The sequence below is a fragment of the Buteo buteo genome, chromosome 14, assembly GCF_964188355.1.
Source record: "Buteo buteo chromosome 14, bButBut1.hap1.1, whole genome shotgun sequence".
Taxonomy (NCBI): Eukaryota; Metazoa; Chordata; class Aves; order Accipitriformes; family Accipitridae; genus Buteo; species Buteo buteo.
This window is the reverse complement of record NC_134184.1, coordinates 34,012,424-34,018,257: the sequence shown is the minus strand read 5'-3', so window position 1 is coordinate 34,018,257 and position 5,834 is coordinate 34,012,424. Positions and strand designations below refer to the sequence as shown.

At 47.4% G+C, this 5,834-nt stretch overlaps 1 protein-coding gene and 1 long non-coding RNA gene across 12 annotated transcripts in view; one reads left to right on the top strand and one right to left on the bottom strand.

Moving 5' to 3' along the window:
* Positions 1-134: 134 nt before the first annotated feature.
* The window catches only part of LOC142039601 (uncharacterized), a 69,141-nt gene continuing 63,441 nt past the window's right edge, over positions 135-5,834 (top strand). For all 11 annotated transcript variants that reach the window (XR_012652973.1, XR_012652967.1, XR_012652972.1 and 8 more), the window contains exons 1-2: positions 135-374; positions 2,312-2,404. The gene's annotated coding sequence lies outside the window, so the exon portion shown is untranslated. The remainder of the gene's footprint in view (positions 375-2,311; positions 2,405-5,834) is intronic.
* Positions 372-5,834, bottom strand: part of LOC142039602 (uncharacterized) — a 90,239-nt gene continuing 84,776 nt past the window's right edge. Inside the window, exon 3 of the long non-coding RNA XR_012652978.1 lies at positions 372-1,090. This is a non-coding gene — a long non-coding RNA (uncharacterized LOC142039602). The remainder of the gene's footprint in view (positions 1,091-5,834) is intronic.

The window sequence follows — 5,834 nt, the reverse complement described above, 5'->3', positions numbered from 1 at the left end:
GCGGGCGGCCGCCCCCACAGCACCCCGCCGTGACGCGCGCGGGACTCGGCCGTCGCCCTGCCGCCGCCGCCGCCGGGTACGCACCGCGGGCTCGCGCGGCTTCCCCGCGCCGGACGGGCCCGGTCGCGGCCCGGGGGCAACTGGCAGCATCCCCCCGCGAGGCTCGGGGCCGGCTGCCGCCGTGAGGAAACTGCTGTCCTAGGACTGAACAGTTACTATGATGAGGCAGTCGGCAACATTTCTTCTGCCTCGCCGAAGGGTCGAGTGAACGGAAGTGCAGAGTCCAGAAGCAAGTGAACCATTCGCAGGCCTGCTTACTGGTTGGAAATGAGGGGAATAAAAACCAGCATTAACAAATCATCAGAAAGAAAAAGGTACTCATCACTCTTGGCTTGATGCGAAAGTGGTTTTCTCTCTGGTTCTTTTATGAGGGATTAGATGACTTCTGAAAGACATGCTGCAGTTCAGCCACAAATTATGAGCTTGGTAATGCTGCTCGTGTATTAGGAGAAATAAGCTTCCTCCACTGCAGAAACATAGGTCAAATTCTCTGATGTTATGCAGTTCCTTTTGAGTGACTTGTCTATTAAAATTAATGATTCTGTGACTGAACTCAGTTTTGTCTGTAGAAGAGATATGTATAACGGTTCTGCCAATCATATCAGGAATATGCTTTGAGAGCTTTAAAAGTAGAACAAACAACACTAAAGGTGTAGAAAAGGGGACCGTTCAGCAGTATTCTGGATTAGACATAGCTTTTGTGGTTGGTAAATTATTATTATTTTTTTAAGGATGTTTTTGTTTCTTTTATTTTCTTGCTTCTGTCACTTTGATTTTCTGATTTGAAGTGGTTTGGGTCTTAGGTTGTTGTAGGAACGTTCAAATTTCCTGGCCTAGGAGCTGTTTTCCAAACTTATAGTGTGGTGGAGAGCCAAAACATTACTCTTTAATGCACTTTCTTCTTATCTCTAAGTCAGAATCTGTATTCCTCCTGTTGTGGGGAGAGCCGAGTCTGGTAGTTTGATAGAAGCAAAGTTGCTGCAGCTCCACGCCCCCAGGTCCAACCAGTAGCGAGACTAAGTGTGTATTCCTGTAGGTATAAACACACACATACAATGTGTATACACAGCCAGCCATACAGCTCAACACGAAGAGGCATGCTCAGCACTCACACAAATGGCACCAATGGCTTCCATCCTGTTTCCCTCTCTGGCTGATCAGGATGAGGATGTGTTAGTGAGAGAAAAGAAGCATATATAAAATGTGTATATAAAAGAGGTACATATATATGCATGTGTATGTTTGCATCTGCATGCATATGTGCAACGTGGATCTCTCCTGTAGTTGGACTTAAACATTCAATCTATTCAGTATCTGGCCTTTAGATCCCGGTCTCCTCAATTGCTGGTACGTGGACGTACTAGGCTCCGAGGCCTGCGGAGCCATGCCAGTTGCTGGTGTAGACCTCCTTACAGACAGGCTCACACTCACAGACACTACTCTCCCCGGTTCCTCTGACTTGTACGCTGACCAACCACCTGTTTACAAACAAGTGGCCCTTTTTATCCTCTTACACCTCTATTTTCCCACACTTGATCCTCCCCAAATCAGCTAATTCTCTCCCTTTCCCTTCCTCTGATACCACTCCTAAACATCCAGTCTTGTGTAATCCTGAATTGTTCTTCAGTAGCTTCCCACGTGTCACATAACCCTAGGCATTAATGCCACACTCTCCCTTCTCACTGTTTCCCCCTTCCAAAGGGTGCTCCAGAGGGCGGCTCCCATTGACTCATCCTGGTGGGTCTCCTGGGACAGACCTGGGAGGAAGGCATCTGTTTCTTTGAGTCCATAATTTGTGTTCCCCTGCCTGCCATTGTGCTTCTGTACTTCTCTGTGTTCACGGAGATAAGCCTTTGATAGGCCTGGAAATAGTGAGGGGAGGCAGGATATTTTTGGGTTTCCCCACTGGCTGTTGTTTCTCTATGCTCCTTTTTGTGTGTGTGCAGATGAGCTTTTTATGACATAACGTAGCACCTTCTGGCTCTCTTCCTGAGGAGTATTATTTTCCCAGACCACGCTGTGGCACTGTTTCTTCCATATCTTCTGTGTCGGAGGATTGCAGGCTGTGGTGTGCCTAAATGTTACTGAGTCAAAAGGCTGCGTCTAGCTCACTGGTGTCCAGGTGCCTTACCAAAAAAATTATTTTTTTTTTTAAGTATTGAATACAAGGATAAGCTGAGGCAGCAGCAGACTCAAAGCTGTTATCCAGACTGAATGATGAGACTGAAGCATTTCTGTTCTTACTTATTAGCAGGAGAAGTACTGTTGAAAGGCAAGAGGAAATCTGAGCAAGGGGAAGGTGAAGATCTTAAAGACTCTCCCAAGAAGAGGCAGAAGATTTCAGGTAATACAAATAACTTGTGATTCCTAGTTGCAAACTTCCAGGTACTTCAAGCTTCCTCTCTGCCCAAATGCTATCCTCTGCTGTAGTCCAACTCTATTTCTGATTTTGAGTATTTTGTTATAGGAGACTGTTGACTAGTTTCTGGTTTACATTGGGAGATCATTGTTCTAATTTCAGTCTCTCTTAAAAGTCCAATGAAGGGAGGGAGCACAGGAAGTAGGGGAGGTATAAGCTAGTCTGCTTCATTTCAGTTTCCCAAGAGATTCTGGACTAAATAATCAGACAAATTACTTGTAAGCATCTGGAGATTAATGAGTAGATGATAACAGCAATATGGGTTTGTTAAGGAGAAATCAAACCCAATCACTTTAATTTTACCACAGAGATGGAATGCTTGACATCATATGTCCTTCATGCCTTCAAAGGGTTGTTAATCAGTGGTTAGGTGCAAAAGGAAGTGTACAAGTGGTGAAAGGAGGAGCAGGTGACACAGGAGAAGTATACATTTGCTATCCAATCTTGCAAGGATGAGGTTAGGAAAGCCAAGGCCAACCTGGAGTTGAATCTGGGAAGGGATGTGAAAGGCAACAAGAAAGGATTCTACAAGTACATGAGCAACACAGGGAAAACTAGAGAAAGTGTGAGTGCACTGCTGAACAGGGCAGGGAAATTGGTGACAAATGGTATGGAAAAGGCTGAGGTACTCAATTGCTTTCTGTGCCTCGGATCTTTATCAGTTAAAGGAATCTAGGAATCTCAGGTGCCTGAGACCAGAGGGGAAGTCTGGAGCAAGGAAGCCTTACACTTAGTGAAGGTTAAAGTGCTTAAACGAACTGGACATACGTAATCATTTGTCAGCAGTCCTAGCTAACCGGGGAGGTCCCAGTTGACTGGAGGTTAGCAAATGTGACACCTATCTACAAGAGGGGCCGGAAGGAGGATCCGGGGAACTACAGGCCTGTCAGTCTGACCTCGGTGCCGGGGAAGGTTATGGAGCAGATCATCTTGAGTGTCATCAAGCAGCATGTACAGGACAACCAGGTGATTGGGCCCAGTCAGCACGGGTTTATGAAAAGCAGGTCCTGCTTGACTAACCTGATCTCCTCCTATGACAAGGTGACCCTCTTAGAGGATGAGGGAAAGACTGTGGATGTTGTCTACCTAGACTTTAGTAAAGCCTTTGACACCATTTCCCACAGCATTCTCCTGGAGAAACTGGCTGCTCATGGCTTGGACGGGTGTACTCTTTGCTGGGTAAAAAACTGGCTGGATGGCTGGGCCCAAAGACTTGTGTTGAATGGAGTTAAATCCAGTTGGCAGCCAGTCACAAGTGGTGTTCCCCAGGGCTCAGTACTGGAGCCAGTTCTGTTTAATATCTTTATCAGTGATCTGGACGAGGGGATCGAGTGCACCCTCAGTAAGTTTGCAGATGACATCAAGTTGGGCAGGAGCGTTGATCTGCTTGGAAGGTAGGAAGGCTTTACAGAGGGATCTGGACAGGCTGGATCAATGGGCTGAGGCCAACTGTATGAGGTTCAACAAGGCTCAGTGCCTGGTCCTGCACTTGGGTCATGACAACCCCATGCAACGCTACAGGCTTGGGGAAGAGCATCTGGAAAGCTGCCCATCGGAAAAGGACCTAGGGGTGTTGGTCAACAGCTGGCTGAATATGAGCTGGCAGTGTGTCCAGGTGGCCAAGAAGGCCAACAGCAGCCTGGCTTGTATCAGAAATAGTGTGGCCAGCAGGACTAGGGAAGTGATTGTCCCCCTGTACTCGGCAGTGGTGAGGCCACAGCTCGAATACTGTGTTCAGTTTTGGGCCATTCACTACAAAAAAGACATTGAGGTGCTGGAGCGTGTCCAAAGAAGGGCCACAAAGCTGGTGAAGGATCTAGAGAACAAGTCTTACGAGGAGTGGCTGAGAGAACTGGGGTTGTTTAGCCTGGAGAAAAGGAGGCTGAGGGGAGACCTTATCGCTCTCTACAACTACCTGAAAGGAGGTTGTAGTGAGTTGGGTGTCGGTCTCTTCTGCCAAGTAACAAGTGATAGAACAAGAGGAAACAGCCTCAAGTTGTGCCAGGGGAGGTTTAGATTGGATATTAGGAAAAATTTCTTCACTGAAAGGATTGTCAAGCATTGGAACAGGCTGCCCAGGGAAGTGGTTGAGTCACCATCCCTGGAGGTATTTAAAAGATGTGTAGATGTGGCACTTAGGGACATGGTTTAGTGGTGGACTTGGCAGTGTTAGGTTTATGGTTGGACTCGATGATCTTAAAGGTCTTTTCCAACCTAAACGATTCGATGATTCTAAGTCCCATGGGGCCTGATGAGGTGAACTGAGTGCTGAGAGAGCTGGCCAATGTCATTGTGAGGCCACTCTTGATTATCTTTGAAAGGTCATGGCAACTGGGAGAGGTTCCTGAAGACTGGAAGAGAGCAAATATCACTCCTATCTTCAAGGACAGAAAGAAGGAATATCGGAGGAACTACAGGCTGGTCAGCCTCACCTCAGTCCCTGGGAAGGTGGTGGAGAGAATCTTCCTGAAAAGCATTCTAAGACAAGATGGTGATTGGGAGTAGTCAGCATGGATTCATCAAGGGCAAATCATGCTTAATTAATCTGATAGCCTTCTACAATGAGGTCACTAGCTTGGTGGACAAGGGGAGAGCAGTGGATGTTGTTCACCTCAACTTTAGTAAGGCTTTTGGTGCTGTTTCCCACAACATCCTCATAAACAAGCTGACAAAGTACAGGTTAGATAAATGAATAGTGCAGCGGATTGAAAACCAGCTGAATATGCAGGCCCAGAGGGTTGTGATCAGCAGCACGAAGTCTAGTTGGAGGCACATCGCTAGTGGTGTACCCCGGGGTTAAATACTGGCGCCAGTACCATTTAACATTTTCATTAATGACCTGGACAATGGGACAGTGTGCACCCTCAGCAAGTACACAGATGCTACAAAACTGGGAAGAGTGGTGGTACACCAGATGGGTGTGCTGCCATTCACAGGGACCCAGACAGGCTGGAGAATTAAGCAGAGAGGAGTCTCTTGAGGCTCATCAAGGAGAAATGTGAAGTCCTGCAGCTGGGCAGGAATAACCCCATGCACCAGCATATGCTGGGAGCTAACTTTCTGGAAACCAGCTCTGCAGACAGGGACCTTGGGGTCCTGGAGGACAGCAAGCTGACCATGAGCTAACAACACGCTCTTGTGGCAAAGGCAGCCAACGCATTCTGGGCTATGTTAGGAAGAGTGTTGCCCAGCAGGTCGAGGGAGGTGATCCTTCCTTTCTGCTCAGCACTGGTGAGGCCATATCTGGAGTACCATGTCCAGTTCTGGGCTCCCCAATACAAGAGAGACATGGACATACTGGAGAGAATCTAGTGCAGGTCTGCAAAGATGATTGAGGGACTGGAATATCTTTTCT